The sequence below is a fragment of the Mus musculus genome, chromosome 10 (genome assembly GCF_000001635.26).
Source record: "Mus musculus strain C57BL/6J chromosome 10, GRCm38.p6 C57BL/6J".
NCBI classification, from domain to species: Eukaryota; Metazoa; Chordata; class Mammalia; order Rodentia; family Muridae; genus Mus; species Mus musculus.
In genome coordinates this window covers 114,826,410-114,848,732 of record NC_000076.6, presented here as the reverse complement: position 1 = coordinate 114,848,732, position 22,323 = coordinate 114,826,410, and the positions used below count along the sequence as shown (strand labels likewise).

Genomic DNA, 22,323 nt, shown 5'->3' with positions numbered 1-22,323 from the left:
TACCAAAAGGTACCATACATGCCCTTCCAGTAGAGGAAAGTAACTCATCTAAGAGACCTATGAACTACAACACCTAGCATGGCACAATAGCTCTAAGATTGTAGGCACATATAATCTTGGCTATAACCCTCAGCTCTATAATTGGAGGTTTTTCTCAATAAGAGAAAAATCATGACTGGTACTGGAAACCTAGCCAACTTCTTAGGACTATTGAAGTCATGGACCTGTGAGAACCTACAACCAACACTTTATTAAAACCTGCTTTATTTCTATGATGTTCTAAATATTTTCTTTATACCCACAGAGAAATGCAGCTCCTACTCCTTATCAAAGGAATAAAGATACTTTTGCACAACAGATGGAGACCATTGCAGAAAACTACAGGTGATCAAAATTCAGGGAACAAGTGATACAATTATACTTTATACCCAGTCATACATAATATGTCTGTCTGTCTGTCTATCTATCTATCTATCTATCTATCCCCTGTCTGTCTGGTCTGTCTGTCTATCTATCCCCTATCTGTCTGTCAGTCTATCTATCTATCTATCTATCTATCTATCTATCTATCTATCTATCCCCTGTCTGTCTGGTCTGTTTATCTATCCCCTATCTGTCTGTCTGTATATCTATCTATCTATCTATCTATCTATCTATCTATCTATCTATCCCCTGTCTGTCTGGTCTATCTATCTATCTATCTATCTATCTATCTATCTATCTATCTATCTATCCATCCCCTGTCTGTCTGGTCTGTCTGTCTATCTATCCCCTGTCTGTCTGGTCTATCTATCTATCTATCTATCTATCTATCTATCTATCTATCTATCTATCTATCTATCAAAACTCCTGACTCCTGAACCTAAGGCTCAGGGAACGTCACAGAAGAAAAACGGAAAGATTATAAGAGCCAGAGGAACAGGTAGGAACTCTGCTTGATGGCATCTCTTAGGAACATATGCAGATCTACCTCCAGGAACTCCCATCAACATGGCTGCCTAGACAATATCTGAACAAAGACAACACCAACATGAACACGGAAGGGGGATGTAAAACAGGCCTCCAACCTTAGACAAAAAAAACAAAACAAAACAAAACAAAACAAAACAAAAAACCAACCTACAGGCAAATAAGAAATGCTGAGTGTAGGAGAAATAGTCTGCCCCAAGGAAGAGACCCCCAATTTATTATGCAATAGCAAGTAGTCAGTCCTGAAAGTGTATACATACAAACATGAACTGAGCAGGTTGTATTTATATATTTAGGAACACACACTACCACCACAGCTACTACCACCACCAAGAAAAAGAGGCCATGAATTTGAAAGAGCAAAGAGGTATGTGGCAAAAGAAATGCAAAGAGATAAATAACATAATTATATTTTAATTATAAAAACTAGATATCTGTTAAAAACCACCTGGATTTTCTCCCTCAAAGGAGCACAGAACAGGAAGAGCCATTTGAAGGGAAAGGTTTAAAAGGCAATTCCTACATCTCACTTATCTTAATATAATTAAGTTAAAGATATACCAATGACAGCTGCATCAGCACCAGCTAACAACCACTATCTAGTATTTATCAGTTATCAAATTTAATTAGCCACAGTGACTCTTCAAAGCTGTATGCAATATCTTCGCTCTACAACCAAAACCAGTTATACTCACTTAGACAATTAGTAGATCATAGACAGGCAGTAGATATTTGAACCTAGGCGGTGTGTGTTTAGAGTCTTCTCTTGACTCTGTCTGAATAGCTATGAAAACCTTGTCCACACACAGAGCCACCAGGGCTGTGCTTACTGTTAGCATGTGCGTTTAAGTTCAATAAAGATCTTTGCCCTGGAAAGACAATACCAAACACAAATGTGTAGCATAGGCTCTGATTTCACAGTCGCTTTTCTCAGGCAGTGAAGTTCGTAATAGAGGTTTCTAAGTGACTTGTCATTGGGGGAAGCAAATTGAACCCTACATAAGGTATGCTGCTGTGCTTAAGCTTTGTGTGTCTGTAGGAGCTTAATCCTTAGTGTGCTGTTTTGGGGGAATGGTTCCTGCTGAGAAGTCCAGGTGTCATTTGGAGAGTGGCACTGACAACTTGTGGGAATAGTTTGCTAGAAGAGTGAGCCTGATTCCTGACATCTGGAACACCCTCTGACTTCCTGTGATGAGCTAGGATCTCTTCCTTCTTTGAGGGTCTGCCGCTGTGATGTTTCCTGCCATGAGAGGCTTGCCCCGGCTGAGGCGTACTGACACACACTGACATCTTCAGAACTGTTAATTAAGTCTTCAGATGTAAAGGAAAAGAGACTTATGCCATAGGACGCACACAACATCAGTAGGTATGGCCTCCTCATGGTTGGAGGAAGAAGTTAGGGAATATCTCCTGAACAATCAGTGTCATTTTTAAATCCTCGGGGATCATTATAAAAAACAAACAAACAAATAAACAAGCCAAAAAACCAAAGACAAGTTAGAATTTTCTTTATCTTTTCTTCCTTTCTTCCTTTCTTCCTTTCTTCCTTTCTTCCTTTCTTCCTTTCTTCCTTCCTTCCTTCCTTCCTTCCTTCCTTCCTTCCTTCCTTCCTTTTCTTTTCTTTTCTTCTTCTTTTTTTTTTTTTAAAGACAGGGTTTCACTGTTCAGCTCTGGATGTTCTGAAATTCACTCTGTAGACCAGATTGGCCTCAAACTCACAGAGATCACCTGTCTCTGCCTCCCCCAGTGCTAGGATTAAATGTGTGTGCCACCGACTGACTGAGAATTTTCTAAGCAGACAAAACTGGCCAGTTCACATAAGGGAAAATAACCTAGTTTGTTTTTTTTTTTTTTTGTTTTAATTCAAATAGCTCTTTCTTATTGGTTTATATTCATTTTACATAGTCCTAGGTCTGTGAGGACATTGTCACTCAGGTACAGAATACACACTGATCACCTTGCTCAGTCCTATTCAGTTACCTTTATTAGCCCTGCCCTCCACTCCCGTGGAATGTTTGGTTTCTTAGACAATTTCACTTCTACTTTCATGTTATACACATCATTTCGTGAAAAAAATCAGGGTTTCACAAGTAAGAGAAAACATATAATACTTGTTTTTCAAAGTATGACTTATTTTACTTAATATGATAATCTCTGTTTGTATCGCTTTTCTTGCAAAGAACACAATTTAGCTTTTCTTTATAGCCGAATAAATGAAATATAAGTGATTTTAGGTGATTTCTTATAAGTGCCTCTCATAACCATAAGGAAAACAATCATAAAATTTAAGATACGTCTCCCAAACGGCTTAAGACAATCACTTTTAAACAATCCCCTGCTGCTTAGAAATCCTTATCGTTAATCATTGTAAAAACAGATACCCTCGTTTCTGCTGTATAAATAGCCTATGACCTTCTCATCACTCTCAGCAGGAGGTCTCCAACACTGCAATTTATAATTTTTTTGTCTTCATGTATATTTGTATGTGGTGTGCATGCATGTATGTGTGTATGTGTGTTTTTTCTGTGTGTGTATGTGTGTGTGTACATGTGCACGTGCACGATGAGAGGCCTGACGTTAATGTGGGAGTCTTTGTTGACGCCGCTCTATCTTTATCAGCCAGCGGGATCTTTTCAGTTGACCCCATATTTCGCTAGCAGGCTAGTCTCGCTAACCAGCACGCCCTGGGTGTCTAGTCTCTGCCTTTCTACTGTTTGAACCACAGGATGTCCACCACTCACAAGATGGCACTTACGTGGGTTCTGGGGACCAATTAGATACTCACGTTTGGTGTATGTGGCGGGACTGCTTTTAGCACGGAGCCATCTCTTTGGTCCAATTTATAATTTTTACATGGCAAGAAGTTTCAAGCTTTTTCCTAACTTTATTGGACTTTGACACTTTCAAACTAGATTTAGGAGCAGGGAACGTGTATTAGGGAAGGTAACTCTAGCTGCTAGAATGTGGAGAGCCTCAAATCTCAGTAGTTTTGCATAATAGAAATGTATTAACATTTTTCCTACTCATGAAGTTTGGGTAGCATTCTACATATCTGTTCATGGACACAGCTAGATCCAAGAATATCCTTCTGCTACTTACTGTAGGTCCTCAGAGACCTCACCATCCCCGTAGCAGATGCAGAGTGAAAGTTGGAAACAACAAAAATTTTACGGACTATGTCAGGAAGTGACGTTGATTGCTCCCTTGCATTCTATTGGCTGTAACTCTCACGTGGCCACTTCAAACTTTTAAGCGGGCTGGGAAAGCGGCTAGGAAGGAAACGGACTCAGAAATAAAGGTTCAAGGAGAACACATTGCCTTTCCTTGTTAATCAGTGCTATAGGAAATATCTATGTTGATTCCTTAGCATTTTTCAGTCCCACAGAAATGAACTTGGAGTGTGACAGACGACCTTGTACTGGTGTCAGGGAGTCGGTTTGTACAAATAAAAGTGAGTCGTTTGAAAAACTGTTTTATGATGTTGTGGTCTTCTCAGGGCCATCCAGAAGAGACATCTGCCGTCAGCAATAGTATTGTTTTAAACGAAAGTATACTGCTTTTATTTGTGGTTTCAGAAAAGGCAAACCTGCCAAAATTCATGTCCATCACTTCTGTGAGCCATGACCAGCTAAAACTCTCCATGGCCACTTGCCTCACTACCCCCCCCCCCAATGGCCCCCGTATTCTCTTTGTATATTCTTTTAATATATTAATTACTCATAAAGGACAGAAGATGGAAGAGTAAATCTATTTTTCTATAGTGCCCAATAGAACCCAATTCAGAGGCAGAAATGCTGCTTTTCCAAGAAAGTAAGTATTCAGTTAAAGGTGTTATTCATGACATGACTCACCGATTGCTAATATAATTATTACAAGGCTTGTTGCGATGAATATAAGTTCAATTATGTTGCATAAAAATTACTGTTAAATGTAAAAATGATACTTCCTGCCTTTTCATTTGTTGGAGCTGGGATCACAGCTGTCAGTTTTCAATCGTTGTTTATGTCAGATGTGTTATTGATTGATGGGATCCAGGTATCCCCTGCTCTCTTTAACATGCTCACAATAGCTGCTTTTTGTATCTAGCATTTTGACAAGTGTGTGTGTGTGTGTGTGTGTGTAAACCATATTATGTCACAGCATAAATCAATGTTTTAGACCTAGCATGCCTGAGTTTCTAAAGGGAGATAAACATCTTCTAGGTCCCTTAAAGTGAAATTCTCACAAAACAAAGGGAAACAACCTCCCACCAAACATTTTATTATCTAGCACCCAAAACATTTTTGGTTCCATTTATGTTTTCCTTACATAAATTATCCACTCTAACAGAGAATGGGGGTGAACCATTTTTGTGTCAATCACTTCACTGTAGTGACAGCTCCATGAGAATTTTCACTTCAACCAGTTTTAATTTCATGAGAGTGACTGTCTTGCACCTTAGCAAAAGCAATCTTTTTGCAATGTCTTCACAACTGATAGGGTGTTCTGGAATTATAGATGATTTGTTTGGCTTTGATGACTCTTAGAAATGTTTATTTTTATGTCTCTATTTCTTTTCTCTCTTTTGAGAATTATTGGTTGATGGCGTAGAACGTTCTCTGGAATTAAAGCAGCTGTTGTCTCAATATTCATATTTTTTAAGCTGAAATAGTGCAGTGACATCACTGTGGGTAGAAAGAAGGGAATAAATCAGTTTGTGCGATGTTATCATTCACTTGCGTCGTGAAAAACAAATACAGGTGCCATATCCTAACGGGAAGATATACACCATTATTTCACATAGCAATAGAGAGAGAGGAGAAGAGTATCTATGGCTAAGGGATGTAGCATCTTAGGATTATGTCTTATTAAAGCAAAGTAAATTGGTTACTGAGTGGGAAAATTGCAAAGAATTTTTCAAAATGTTGAATCAGAGGCTCGATGTGTGGAAAAATACACATTTGCAGTGAACAATGTTTTTTTTTTTTTTTTGAGCAAACAAATCTTTTCAATAAATTGCAACATTGTGTGCATTTTATATGTGTGTACATATATACACATACATTATCTATATGTATATATGTATACACACACGCACACACACACATATATAGATAGATAGATAGATAGATAGATAGATAGATAGATAGATATAGGCAATTTTATTTCTGCTTTTCTTTTCTTACCGCCTCTTCTTTTAGAAAAAAAACCTGATTTATTTTAAGGATTACATCGCGCATCTCCATCTCCTTTCGTGTGGTAAGGAAGCATGATTTTAGCCATAGTGATCGGTGGGGACAGATAAGGTGAGGTGGGTTTCACTATGCTAAACACGGCTCCGGGTGCTGGGCTATGGTACTGAGAGTTAATACACACGTTACCTATCTTTACATGTTTTGTGACAGAATGTGAGAAATAAAACACAGTGAAAATAAAGTAATGGAGCGCAGCTGTGGATGGAACGCATCATCACGACCGAGAATGTGAGGCAGAGAAGGAAGGTAGCCGTGCTGGGCTGAGTTCGGCCTTTACAACTTTAAATTCAGACTCCAGACTCCTCCGTGAGGGATGAGATTGGACAGACTTGACGTAGACAAGGCAGTGCGCACTGAGTAGGCTGGTCATATAATTTGGCATCCAAAGTGGACGCCTTAGCACTGTGCTTAGTATTTTGGGATAGCAGTCATAAGGATTCTTTCAAGCAAACCAAGGTGAATGGCCAACCTAGACATGAAGGGTCTGGAAGAAGCGCTCCAGGCAGAGGGCAGTTAGTGCACGGGCCTTTGGCAGCAGTGTGTCTCACTGACTCACTCAGGCAACACCGATATGGACAGAACCAGTGAGACGGGGACTGTGTGGGAGGCTGATAAGAATGTCAGGCCCCTCAGCAGAGGAGCTGAAGGCTATGAGGAGGACCTTGACTCAGAATGAATGGGGGAGTCATGGGAGGGAGGGTTTTTATCAGAGATGGAGATGGGGACATGATTTGAAAGGGTAATGAGGGGTGGTGGCCTAGAAAAGAAGCAGGGATTTCCTGCAGAGGATTATTGTAGGAAGCTGGGTGATGAGTGAGTTAGAGCAGTACCGGGAGTAAGGAGAGCCAGAGACAGGGAAACGAACCCTTTGTGGATGGATTTTCACACAGCCTGCAATAAAAGAGGACAAAGAATGACTCATGGTGTTTGCCTTTTCTTGCGATGTTAAAGATACTAGTCTGAGCAGGTCTTCCCGGGAAGCAATGACTTAACTACAGGATGTGTGAAGACTTGGTTGTCGGCATGAGGAGTCTATAAAAAAACCAATATGTGCTTCCAAGTAAAATTGAGGTTGAGAGAGAGAGAGAGAGAGAGAGAGAGAGAGAGAGAGAGAGAGAGAGAGGATGTTGAGGACTGAATGTCTAGGCATCACAGCCATGGTTGGTAACTCTATCTAGAAAAGAAAGGAGGTTTGCCTGGTCCAGACCATCTAGTCTCACCTTGATCACTATAATAAGTGGAAGCCAGGACCCTAATGGTTCACCTTTCCTGGGCTCTCAAGATGTGTTCTTTAAATAATTAAGCATAGACTTTCACTATCTTTTTTTGCATCTGATGTAATGCCTTGCATCCCCCAAAAGTTTCTGCAGTGCTCTGGGGGAGTATGTAATTGCAACTTCTAAACTATACATATTCTGTTGGAGCTGCCTCATTTAGACCTTCTGTTTCTTACCGTTTTTCTTTACCTTTTTTTTTTGTCATTTAAAAATTGACTTATTTGTTCTCTTTTACTTCAAAAATAATATGTGTGAATTGCAGGCTATTCAGGGAGTACATATGTACTGCAAGATGAAAAATCTTACAGAAAAAATATAAACTGCTTATATTTCAGGGTACGTCATGCTCACAGTGCATATACATGTTTAATAAAATGAAATTACATTGTACATTTTGTTTTGGTGATTCATCATTTCCCTCATTTAAGGTCATCTGGGAAGACTAACGGAGGCTCAATAACAAGATTTTTCCACATTCCGTCTGTCATCTGTTAACCTTATACCATCTGCCCTTAGCAGAGGGCTTCTTTTTCCTTTGTTTCTGCTAACTACACAAAAAAATCCATTTTGAGGGGACATTATTTTTGGTACATCTCAATTCAGTCTAGAAGTTCAGCCATTACCATAATTGTTGGCAGGTCTGAGCAATGCACTGACATTCATATATCCTTTATTTCATGCACTGACATTCATATATCCGTTATTTCATGCTTATAGTGATCATTTCTGGTTGCATATCTATTCTCCCTTCTTCCTGGAAAGGTTCCTTTTGGGTTAATAACTCCTGTCTGCTCCCTATAGCCATCCATGCACCTAAGAAATTCTACTTACGTCCTTGCTGGCTTGTTTTCTTCCTCCCTTCCCTTCCTTTTTTTAACGTGGGTAGTATGCATGCATATGTATACACATATGCGAGACTGCATGTGTGGAGGCACACATGCACATGACTGTGCATGCGTGTAAAGGACCAATGCTGATGTCAGTAGTTTCAGCGTTCCACCTTATTCACCGAGGCAAGATCTCTCAGCTGAAGTCGTGACTCACTAATAAGGCTACTCTGACCAGTTCCAGGGATCTCTTTTCTCCAGTTTCTGGGTAAATTGGAATTACAGGCAGGCTGCCCCATCTACCCAGCATGTGGGTTCTGGTGTGGTGGGTGTTTTGAGAACTGAGGAGTCTCCCCAGTCCTAGTATGTTTTTAAAATTTTTTTCTCTTTATTTATTTACAATGAACGCACAATTGAAACTTAGGAGTACAGTATCAGGCATTGTAAAGCCATACAGATCCCTCTTAGCACCAGTTACAAGGAGCTTCACTGAGTTCCCTTTGGCAGTTAAACTTTCCCTCTTCCTCCGACCCTATGGAAAACACGGATCTGGCCTGTAATTTCTGTCATTTCTACTAACTTTTGAACATGACATGCAAGTACAATGCTATAGTACTTAACCTTTTTTTTTTCAGGTAGCTTTCTTTGACCAAGTATAATGCTTTTGAAGTTTCCCCAAGTTGGGTCTACCAACGCTGCTCTGTAATTGAGTCGTACTTCATTTTAAGTATGTGTTTAATATGTGTCAATATGTGTTTCAATAGTTTTTTTTTAATTTTTTTAAAATTATTTTTTATTCAGCAGGTTAGGAGTATCTTGGTTCTTGGTTCTTCCTAACTTGGTGGGGATAGATTTTGAGTAGAGCTGATGTAAGCATCTGTATACACATTTTTTGTGTCAATCTTTCACACAGGGCAGATGCTCACGTTGATAATAAACGTTTTGTTTGTTTGTTTGTTTGTTTTAACTTAAAGGAAACTGCCAAGCACTTTCTTAGAGTGGCTGTCACGCTTACAGCAGTACACATTGCTCGTCATACTTACTGTATTTCCAAATTTTATCTTTTCTGCTTTCTTATAATCCTGTAGTGATTAATTTTTTTTTCTCCAGTGGCTGAACATACATCATGCACTTATTTATTTCACATATATCCTTTCTGATAAAATGCTTAAATATTTTGCTTAGTTTTAAACTGTATTATTTTATCGTTGAGTTGTGACAGGTCTTTGTATATTATGCATATAAGTCCTTTGTCAGGTACACAATTTAAAAATAGCTTCTTCCAGTGTACACCTTCTTGCACTTTTATTATTTGTCTTTTCTAGAGAACAGATTAATTGATGGTATAATTAATTAATTTTTTCTTCTTGTAGATTTTGCCTATGATGTCATATCTAAGAAAAATGTAGCCTCATCTTGGGAATTATTTTTTAGGCCAGCCCTACATTTGCTTTGTAGAGCTCTTTTCTCTACAGTACCGTTTCTCCTCTACGGTTTCGCCTCCCAGTGCTCAGTTCTCTGTAGCCCTGGGCCTTCACCTACCCTGTTCTGCCAGGAGTTTCAGTCTAGGGTCCGGCACTAGGAGAAAACAATAAAGAAAATATCAGCAGGGGTGCTTGGGATCAGGGGTCCTCTGATACAGAGAAATGATCCTTGCCCTCAGTTTTCAGTGCCTGTGGTCTTCTATCTTTACGACTCTTTTTTTCCCCATTTTTTATTAGGTATTTAGCTCATTTACATTTCCAATGCTATACCAAAAGTTCCCCATACCCACCCACCCCCACTCCCCTACCCACCCACTCCCCCCTTTTGGCCCTGGCGTTCCCCTGTACTGGGGCATATAAAGTTTGCGTGTCCAATGGGCCTCTCTTTCCACTGATGGCCAATTAGGCCATCTTTTGATACATATGCAGCTAGAGTCAAGAGCTCCGGGGTACTGGTTAGTTCATAATGTTGTTCAACCTATAGGGTTGCAGATCCCTTTAGCTCCTTGGCTACTTTCTCTAGCTCCTCCATTGGGAGCCCCTTGATCCATCCATTAGCTGACTGTGAGCATCCACTTCTGTGTTTGCTAGGCCCCGGCATAGTCTCACAAGAGACAGCTACATCTGGGTCCTTTCAATAAAATCTTGCTAGTGTATGCAATGGTGTCAGCGTTTGGATGCTGATTATGGTGTGGATCCCTGGATAAGGCAGTCTCTACATGGTCCATCCTTTCATCTCAGCTCCAAACTTTGTCTCTGTAACTCCTTCCATGGGTGTTTTGTTCCCAAATCTAAGGAGGGGCATAGTGTCCACACTTCAGTCTTCATTCTTCTTGAGTTTCATGTGTTTAGCAAATTGTATCTTATATCTTGGGTATCCTAGGTTTGGGGCTAATATCCACTTATCAGTGAGTACATATTGTGTGAGTTCCTTTGTGAATGTGCTACCTCACTCAGGATGATGCCCTCCAGGTCCATCCATTTGGCTAGGAATTTCATAAATTCATTCTTTTTAATAGCTGAGTAGTACTCCATTGTGTAGATGTACCACATTTTCTGTATCCATTCCTCTGTTGAGGGGCATCTGGGTTCTTTCCAGCTTCTGGCTATTATAAATAAGGCTGCTATGAACATAGTGGAGCATGTGTCCTTCTTACCAGTTGGGGCATCTTCTGGATATATGCCCAGGAGAGGTATTGCTGGATCCTCCGGTAGTACTATGTCCAATTTTCTGAGGAACCGCCAGACGGATTTCCAGAGTGGTTGTACAAGCCTGCAATCCCACCAACAATGGAGGGGTGTTCCTCTTTCTCCACATCCTCGCCAGCATCTGCTGTCACCTGAATTTTTGATCTTAGCCATTCTGAATGGTGTGAGGTGGAATCTCAGGGTTGTTTTGATTTGCATTTCCCTGATGATTAAGGATGTTGAACATTTTTTTCAGGTGCTTCTCTGCCATTCGGTATTCCTCAGGTGAGAATTCTTTGTTCAGTTCTGAGCCCCATTTTTTAATGGGGTTATTTGATTTTCTGAAGTCCACCTTCTTGAGTTCTTTATATATGTTGGATATTAGTCCCCTATCTGATTTAGGATAGGTAAAGATCCTTTCCCAATCTGTTGGTGGTCTTTTTGTCTTATTGACGGTGTCTTTTGCCTTGCAGAAACTTTGGAATTTTATTAGGTCCCATTTGTCAATTCTCGATCTTACAGTACAAGCCATTGCTGTTCTGTTCAGGAATTTTTCCCCTGTGCCCATATCTTCAAGGCTTTTTCCCACTTTCTCCTCTATAAGTTTCAGTGTCTCTGGTTTTATGTGAAGTTCCTTGATCCACTTAGATTTGACCTTAGTACAAGGAGATAAGTATGGATCGATTCGCATTCTTCTACACGATAACAACCAGTTGTGCCAGCACCAATTGTTGAAAATGCTGTCTTTCTTCCACTGGATGGTTTTAGTTCCCTTGTCGAAGATCAAGTGACCATAGGTGTGTGGGTTCATTTCTGGGTCTTCAATTCTATTCCATTGGTCTACTTGTCTGTTTCTATACCAGTACCATGCAGTTTTTATCACAATTGCTTTGTAGTAAAGCTTTAGGTCAGGCATGGTGATTCCACCAGAGGTTCTTTTATCCTTGAGAAGACTGTTTGCTATCCTAGGTTTTTTGTTATTCCAGATGAATTTGCAAATTGCTCCTTCTAATTCGTTGTATTAGCCAGAGCAATTCGACAACAAAAGGAGATCAAGGGGATACAAATTGGAAAAGAGGAAGTCAAAATATCACTTTTTGCAGATGATATGATAGTATATATAAGTGACCCTAAAAATTCTACCAGAGAACTCCTAAACCTGTAAACAGCTTCGGTGAAGTAGCTGGATATAAAATAAACTCAAACAAGTCAATGACCTTTCTCTATACAAAGAATAAACCGGCTGAGAAAGAAATTAGGGAAACAGCACCTTTCTCAATAGTCACAAATAATATAAAATATCTTGGCGTGACTCTAACTAAGGAAGTGAAAGATCTGTATGATAAAAACTTCAAATCTCTGAAGAAAGAAATTAAAGAAGATCTCAGAAGATGGAAAGATCTCCCATGCTCATGGATTGGCAGGATCAACATTGTAAAAATGGCTATCTTGCCAAAAGCAATCTATAGATTCATGCAATCCCCATCAAAATTCCAACTCAATTCTTTACGACTCTTTTTGTCAGGCCTTTCTTGCCCTTTGTGCATGCATTGTAGCACTTTTTTCAGACACATTTTTTCTCATCAATTTCTGCAGCTGATTCTTAGGTTTCATGGAAACCAAGATGAAGGAAGCCCTAGGAGAGAGGAATGTTCTTCACACTGTTGCCTGAGGGTTGATTTGAGTCTCAGGGTCTTTTTGAGATCTTCCCATTGCTATATTGCTACCTTCCTTCCTTCCTTCCTTCCTCCCTCCCTCCCTCCCTCCCTCCCTCCCTCCCTCCCTCCCTTCCTTCCTTCCTTCCTTCCTTCCTTCCTCTCTCTCTTTCTTTCTTTTATTTCTTCTTTCTTTCTTGTTCCTCTTTATTTTTATTTATAAATTTAAGATATTTATTTTTGAATTTAAAATATAATTATATTGCTTTCTTCCATTCTGTTTCCTTTTTCCAACTCATCCTGTCCCTCTCCCTACCTCTCCCATGGCTCCCATGCAAATTCCAAAACTCTTTTTGTTCTTTTCCTATCTATCTATCTATCTATCTATCTATCTATCTATCTATCTATCTATCATCTATTACCTATCCATAAATATGTAAATAAAACCTGATGAGTGCATTCAGTGTTGTTTGCATGTAACATGATTTGGGGCTGACCACTTGCTTCTGCATAGCCAATTAGGAGGCATTTAAGAGTGTTCAGGTAGACACTTGAATTTAATTCAAAGAAGTTTTTTCAAATTTTAATACTGCATCATTGGGAGGGACAGGATGCCAAGTGCCAATTTGATATCACCCAGAACTAAGAACTAAAGGAGAGGCCTCCTTTCCTACAACAGTAGGAACTGCTGCTGTAGAGTTTTCTCACAAGGAGAGACACAAATCCTGATGTTCTCTTTCTCCTTTGGGTTGCTCTTGCATCAAAGTGTGACAGCTGGGATTGCAGCTGCCCAGACACCAGCCTTGGGATAAAGGTGACACATAGATGGCACGAGGGGGACATTAAAGAACCCTGTCCTTTGATGACATGATTGAGTCTACTCTATTTCAGTGGATAGTCCCTGCTTTCCTCTTTAAACCTGCTTGCAGGTTGGCGTTTGTGGCTTCTGCTTGCCCTATCTCGAAGAGCAACACTTTTTCTTTTATTTTTTTGCACACTTTTTTCCCTTTGAATCTGAACTTCAGAGACTTCTTTCTATTGGAACCTCTTTCTGGTACACCATGCTATCCCTGAGGAACCACCAGGAGTATGGCTTACTGTAAACTAAAAGCATAGCTGTTCTGAACTGAAACGTGTACAGTATGAAAAATATATATCTGGCTTAGAAGATTTAGTTAAGATAGAAGTAAATACGTTTGTTCACTCTTTTTATATTTATTAAACGCTGAGCTGATATTTTAGAAATATTGGTTAATAGCTATTATATTAAATAAAACTTACTAGTTTCTTATAACTTTAAAAATGTAGTTAAAAAACTTTCAAATGACATATGAAGCTCACATTATACCTTCACTGAGCAGCACTGGTTTTTATAATTTCTTCTTCCCATGTTCATTGGAAATTGCACTATTAGATTTGTTTTATTACTTTCTCAGCCAACTCCATCTATACTCGGTTTTAAAGCTTAGTGATGATTTTTTTCCCTTTGAAATCATAGGTCTCTCCTTCTAGGTGCTGAATGGCTTAAAGCATGGCAGATTGAATAGTCAGCCCTGAAAACATACATACAATTAATATTATACAGAATGTGCAGTATGCGTTTATGAATATATATTTATATAAGTTCACACACACACACACACACACACACATGTATGTATGTATGTAGCAACAATTAATGAAAGAAGAGGCCATGAAAATGAAATACAGTGAGAAGGAGTATAAGAAGGAGGAGGTAATTACATAGCCATTATCTCAAAAGTAAAAGATATAAAAAATTAAAAAACAACCAACATGGCCAAACATAAGCACAGATTTAGTGTACACAGTGTTCATACTTAGAGAATCTGACAAGTTAAGTGAAATGCAGAGGTCTGTGTGTTTTTTTCTCACTTACCCAATGACCAGGTATGCAGGGTATGCATGATGGAGAGTCCTACTCTTTCTTACTCATATCTCTGTGTGTACAGCAGACAGACTTTTCCATCCTTACATCTGCTGGCATGGTGTTCTGTGTGAGGATCTCCTATTGACCTCTGAATTTTGGTCTATCACGTCCATTGTCTGCATACTGGGGCACAGCTACTGAGGCTGTGACCTCCTTCTCCTGACTTACTCATGTGACCTGCTGGACACTCACCATCATTTTATGTCATCCTGAACCTTCTATAATAGTGATCTTCAAACTGGGGCACAAATAACTCTGAAAGTAAATGGTCCTTTTAAGTTAGGTAATTTAGTTTAATATACAGGAGTATATTATAAATGATGCATTTATTGGCACCATGAAATCATCTCCTAATGGTGGTCGTCTTTCATAATTAATTTCAACTGGCCTGTCATCATAGATTAAAGATAATAATTATCTACAACTGTGAGAACTAAATGGAAAAAAGAAACACCACCCATTTCATTAGGAAATGAATTCCCAATGAAAATTTTATATTTGCTTTCTGTTTTTTTTAAAATTTAACCATGTTTATATTTTGACTGATTCTTTAATGACAATTCTATTCAGAAGAATTGTTGTTATGCTTAATGGTGACATACACCAAAAATTAAATTTTTATGCATATTTATTAAAATCAACATGAATCTTGATCAATAAATTTTACAAATTACAATATATTACATTATGATCAAATTCTGTGAAGGCTGAAAAAATAAAACTATGAGTTCAGAATGAAAGAGTAAGTCGTGAATCTCCAGCTTCCAGTAAGAGCTTATACATGCCTTCTGCAAATTTCTGCATTATTTGCATTAATTTGGCTCACATTAAATACATCAGGTCAATTCTATATAAAAATCATTATTGAAAATCTATACGAAACCAGATCACTTGTGGCATTAATATTGATATTAAAATATGTAGCTGCTAATCCAAGAATATGAGAGAAAGTACCAACAATTTTCAAACCTTTCCTTATGACATGTGAGAAAATTATTCCCCTAGAATAAAAATTGCCCAATTTTATATGAATTTTATTTTTTATCCAGCACATGCAATTTAACATAAATCTCTCTTAAAGAAGCTGGAAATTGAGCTGGCAAGATAGCTGATCCTAGAACCTACAGGATTATGAAAATAGAGCAACAACTCCTCAAATGGTGTCTCCATGTCAAGTACCCTCTCCTTCACACACACATACACACACACGCACGCACGCACGCACGCACGCACGCACGCACACATACAATAATAGTAGGTGCATATTTTTAAAGAAAGTCCAGTATTTTGTGGGTGCATATATCAGTTACATGATATAAATAAATTCACCACATTTGTGGTTTAGAAATCCAAATTCCATCCTTTGATATCTCCCCCTTCTCTCCCTTCCCCCTCCTTTCTATTGTCTCTGTCTCTCTTCTGCTCTACAGCTACCTGCTTCCTGAATATTACTTTCCCTTCCAAATGTCAACCATCAATTTTCAGAGAAAAAGCAAACAAACAAATAAATTAAAGCCTCAGACCTACAAAGCTCAAGTTTTTCAATTATCTTTCTGGGATTTCACTACTTCTAGAATTTTTCCCAAGTTAGTCATATTTCAGTCTTTAATTCCAATTAGCTGTAACGGTATATTGGCTTTTTTTTTTTAAAGAAAGGTCTAATTTGATTCATGGGTATGTCAAGCATAAATGTGTGATTTAATTTTCAAATTTAGACATGTTCAAAATATAGGTATATATGGAGGGATTTAAGGGACATGCATGTGAATCAGTATATAAATATGTGTGTATATATATGGTTATACATATTCTGTCTCTTAACCCAGTTTATATTCTTCTACTCAAGAAATTGTTACAAAATGTATGGTATGTATTTAGATACATTCACAAAATGTCTATTTGTTCAATGTATTTTATACAACTGGGAACAAAGCCTATAGTCTCATGTTCTGTCTCATTATTGTTACTGCCACAATTACAAAGTACCAGGTCATAGCCTTGCTTATTTGCTGGCCATGTCATAGTTAATCTTGTTTATGTCATGGCCACAAAGGTTTTCAGTGCTTAGTTCCATTGTTATCAACCATTATGGGAAGAAAACACTTGCTATTATATTTTTCTGCTCGTGGTTTATTATTTCTCAAAGATGGATCCTGTAAATGAGACCTTTCCATCAATGATTACATATTTTAACTTTCTATTGATATTATCTGCCATTATGCACTGCACATTCTGATAAAAAGAAGGGAGAAATCTATGTTTCCTTGTGCCCACATAAAAATGGAAACCATTCCTTTTGTCTATGAGGCAGGTGACGATTTATTGTGAAGTTGCTACCTTTGACTTCCTGGGTGCTGTGGAATGCTCTTAGTTGAGTTGTACCCAGGCTGTACGACTTTCCTCACTGTCAGGCTGCCTTTATCCTTATTGTTATTTGGATATGGTTTGATTCCCCTCGAACTCCTAAAAACCATGATTTCAGTTTTCCTTTGAATCATTTCTCCCTTTCTATTTTTGTCTTCATATTTCTTGGTGAACCAAATAGTGAGGTCTTCCCGAGGTTTGCTTGCCTTCGCCTTCTGCCTCTGATGTGTTTAACGTAAGCAGCTGCATATTGCTTCTGGCAAGAACACGCGATGGAGACACCCCCTAAAGGCTGAAGCAGTAATCAGCAACTCGCCTTTGATTCCACTTGCTTCAGCTGAGTTTCTGACACTCTGTTACCCTGTGCTGGAAAAAAATTATTTCCTTTTTTCATATGAAGGTTGTGTGTTTGAAACTTTTCTCATCAAATTGCAAAGCAGAGAAGTATGAATTTGTAAATAATGATTTGTTTCCCTCAGTCCAAACCTTGGAGTAAAATTAAAGGTGCCGGAATATTTTTTTTTTTGGCCAGTTCTTATATTCTCTGGCAAAGGCTATCCTGTTTAAGAGCTCAGCCTTAAATTAAGCGAAAATAAAATCATGCTTAATTTAATTAATTTTATAAAATGTAATAGTTCTTGTTTAAAATTCTGTCTATAGTTATGTGGGAATTGGAAGTCAAGTTTTATCAATGTACATTTCAGTAACAGGTCCTAGGGACCTCGGATGGCCAATGGACCCAGTTTGAAGACTGCTGATAAAAAAAAAAAAAAAAAAAAAAAAGCCTTCATGCCTTCATCTGTGTGAACAGGAGAATCATGGGATTTCTAAGTTTTAGAGACTGTTTCAACCAGTTTGAGGTATGCCTAAGCATATCCACAAGCAAAAACCATTCTCTTTTAACATGTAGCCAGAATTCAAAATCCTTGCTATGGAACACAGTGTGATATTTTTCTTTGTAGATACAGAGTCCATTTTAGGATGGTCCTGAACTATTGTGTAAACAATAAGTCTCATGATACTAGGTTATACTGTGTAGATGAGCGTTCTCTTATGTGAAGACTGAGAAGACCAATTTCAAGAATATCTTCATTATAATTACACACATGAGAATGATGATTTAGAGCTTAATTTTCAATAGATTTAGAACACCAGTATTATTATCTATGTATCTATCTTTCTATCTACCACGTATTACCCACCTGTCTGCCTACTTATCATCTGTCTGTCTGCTTTTCTCTCTCTCTCTAAACACACACACACACACACACACACACACACACACACTTCTCTTTCTCCACTAATATCCCACTCTCTTCCCAGTGGTTTGTTCTCTATAACAAACTGTCCTTTGGAACAGTAGGGAACAAGTGCATAATGACTTAGGAAAAGCATTTTGTGAGGTTGATTTTTTTTTTTATGTATGTGAAAACATACATTGATAAGCATATTAGTGTTTGGTTTAAGTATTTAGTTCTATTAGTTTGATAAACACACACACACATACACGCACACGCACACACACGCACACACAAACACACACAGACACTCACCCTGCCCTCATTTTAGCTTTTAAAAATATTTCCAAACTACCAATGATTCAGATACTCATGGGCCAGTTAATAAACATCTATCTAGATCTGTATCTGAATCTATCTATACCTATATTTTTGAGATTTGATAAATAACTTGATAATATAAATCATTACTAATAAAACTGCATAGATAAATTTAAAAGCACTATGCTGAATCAAAGAAGTTAGACACACAAAAAATATTTCTCTTATATCTCCATTGAGGTGTAATCATAGAACATCCAGAATCGATAGCGATAGGAAACAAACAATGGTTTCCTGGTACGGGGGTGGGGGGAGGGAAGTGACCCAGGGAACTTTCTGGACAGGGATAGTGTGTTCTATGTCAGATGATGTCCACACAGAGTTGGATTTATTTGCTACCATGCATTAAACTTTCCCTTAAAATGAGTGCTCTTATTGCATAAATATTCATCAACTTAACGCATTATAGGTTACAGAATTTTAGAGCCTAGGCTGGCAGGTGAGAATGTACAGTGTCAGGCCTGGCAGATTGTCATGAAAAGCAGTTGCGATCGTAGTGTAGTCACACTGACACAATCCAGCTTTGAGGAAACCCTGCTCATTACAATTTTATTATAGATTGTAAGGTGCTAAGAGATGTTTTTCTGTCATGCGAAAGGTCAGAGAGTGGTTAGGAGTTGGGTAAAAGGGAAACTTACAGCTTATGATCAGAAAACAACTTATAAAGAGAAAACAAAAATCTTCCCATGGAGCTATAAAGGCTCTAGCAGGTGCTTGAAGAATGTTTGGAATTAAACTGCTTTGAAAGGTGACCAGGGGTCTCCTCATCTGAGACTCCAAAGTAGGTCTGAAGAATATCTTCCCCTAGGTTAGAGAAATGACTGGAGGTAGTCTCAAGGGTATGTTACAAGCAAAATTGGGAGCTAATGCTTGAAATTCTTTGATTTTTGCCAAAAGATGATCTATAGCTCTTAATAAAATGCAGATGTATAATTTTATACAGCTATTCATTTGATGTAGATGATTTTTTTTTTTTACTGTATAACTTTCCTGTTCGAAGTACAGGATTGCTTAAGTTATTTGAGATCTCTCATAGGAAAACATTTTTTCCTCTGTCTTATGTAGTCAAGTTTTTATTTAGAGACAGTTGAGAATCATGTACTTTTTACCTCTTCTTTCCTTTCATGCATCTGGACCTGCGGGTTGACTTTACTGAAGAACTCCAACTCATCATAAAACCAAATGGACACACCACAGGTTGAGGAACCATTCACTTTAGGATGTCTATACTGCTTCTGCTTGTAGGCTACTATGAATAATGCCACTGAACATTATTTTTATGTTTTTATGGGAACATAGATTTACATTTCTCTGGAGTAAGTGCTGGAGTTAGAAGCACTGGGTTGCACTGTAACTCTGTGCTTGCTTTGTTTGTTTCCTTATTTTTTCATTAGAAAACAAGACTGTTGACAAGTTGCCAGCATGGATTCATCAGTTTATATTCTCCCAGTGCTGTTGTGAGCCTTGAACAGTCTCTACACCCTTGTTGGCACTTGGTATCCTTGAAGTGGAAACTTCTAGTTTCTTTGGAAATTTAGTTATGTCAAAGATGTTTTTTTTGGGGGGAACACAAAGGTGAAAGGATATCTATCTATCTATCTATCTATCTATCTATCTATCTATCCATCCATCCACTCATCTATAATCTATCTATCTATCTATCTATCAATCAATCTATCATTTATCTATTATCTATCTATCTATCTATCTATCTATCTATCTATCTATCTATCTATCTACCTACCTACCTATCTATCTATCAATTATCTATCTATCTATCATCTATCTATCTATCTATCTATCTATCTATCTATCTATCTATCTATCTCAGCATTATGTTCTGCAGGGTAACTGAGTGCACTAACAATAACCTGTAATTTGGGGTCTATGGGATCTGATTAGCTAACAACTAAAAAGGATAACCCATTCCTGGTTCTAGGGTTTTGTTGAAGATGACACGTACTTGCATAACATAAAAAATCAAGCTGGTCTTACATGGAATCTTATTTCTACTGACTAGCTTTCACAGTGTTAGGAGATGCTCTACAGGCTACCATAAGGAAAAGGTCTCACCCAGCTATGAAGCCTGTGAGCAACAACAGGGATTGACTTGATAAGACATGCCCAGTGGTGCAATATTGCTATAAACATTATGTGAACAACTAACTACTTTCTGGTTGGGCCTAAAGCTTACTCCATGAGATAGAAGCCATCCATACTGCTAACAGGGACAAAAAAAAAAAAAGCAACACTATTCTCCAGGTAAGTGGAAATAGCACTAAAATGACTCCTAATGACTTATTGCTACACCCATAAATGACAGCATCCCTAAACCATTCTTAAAGTATGTTCTTTGGAGTGAATGGCAATTCACACAGAGATCCTCAACTGTCCAGAGTGTGGAGAATAAGAGGCTGTGAAGTGCTTAGCTCTAAATGGATGTACATATCACACCTCTCTGTATGTGTGGAAGAGAGGTGAAAGGTTGTAAGAGCCAGAAGTGGTGGATAACGTCAAGGAAACAGTGTTTTCTGGGTAGGCTACGCACATGCGCATATCATCTTACAATGCAATTGTGATGTCATGCACACATGAAAGCTCAAGCCAGACAAGAATCTCGATATGGAGTTGAGGGTGGGTTGGTTAGGAGATTGTATCACCAACCAAAGAGCAATTAGCATTTCATAACTGTTCAGAGAGAGTGAATCAGTTTTCTTTAGTGATGTGATCCTGGTGGATACTGCATACTTTAGGGCTGGCTTCATTCCCAAGAATGGTTGGGCAGCACAAATTGGACTTGGTGAATTTTTAAAAATGGAGAAAAGTCTAAGTTTGGGGGTAGGGAGATGGGGTTGATAGGGAGGAATTGGGGCATGAATATGATAAAAATTTGTTGTATGAAATTCTCAAAAATTAATAAAATGTTATTTAAAATGTGATTTATGTTAAGACAAAAATGAGAAAATATTATATCAGTTACAACAACCTTTCTTACTCTTTTTACTTTGGGGTTTTCTTAGCCGTTCTAGTTTGTACTTTTGATAAGTCTTTTGGAATAAGCTTGCTGATCCTTCAAGAAAATTCCTGCTTGACTTTTGATAGGAATTGCTTTAATCCTGTAAAGTGACTGGAGGAGGATTGAAATCTTTGCTATGCGGAGTCTTCAAACCTATAAACATGGTACTTCTTTTTAGTTTGGTCTTCACTGATTTCTTTCACCAGAATTTACAGTTTTCTGTATTCGGGTAGTGTGTAAGCTTTGCAAACATAGATGTAAGCATCTCATTTCCTTTCCTTGCATTGACTGTAAATGTGATTTAATTTTGATTTCTGTATGTTTTACGGTTAATATATAGAAATGCCCTAGCATTTAAAAGCACAAGATTCAATGTCCAGCATGCAAAAAATTGAGCATAGTGACATATACCTTTAATTATGACACGAAGAAGGTAGAGGCAGGAGGAACTGAACTTCAGGTTACCCTGGACTAGATTAGAATGCACCTATCTATCATCTATCTATCTATCTATCTATCTATCTATCTATCTATCTATCATCTATCATCTATCTATCTATCTATCTATCTATCTATCTATCTATCTATCTATCTATCTATCTATGCATTTGTCTATGCATCTATGTATGTATGTATGTATGTATCAATGTATATATGTATGTATGTATGTATGTATCCATTCATCCATCCATCCATCCATCCATCCATCCATCCATCCATCCATCCATCCATCCATCTATCT

General features: G+C 38.1%; 1 long non-coding RNA gene across 1 annotated transcript in view; it reads left to right on the top strand.

Annotated features, from left to right (window-relative positions):
* Gm40767 overlaps positions 1 to 22,083 on the top strand; it is a 90,452-nt gene extending 68,369 nt beyond the window's left edge. Inside the window, exon 3 of the long non-coding RNA XR_872047.3 lies at positions 19,724 to 22,083. This is a non-coding gene — a long non-coding RNA (predicted gene, 40767). The remainder of the gene's footprint in view (positions 1 to 19,723) is intronic.
* Positions 22,084 to 22,323: the final 240 nt, after the last annotated feature.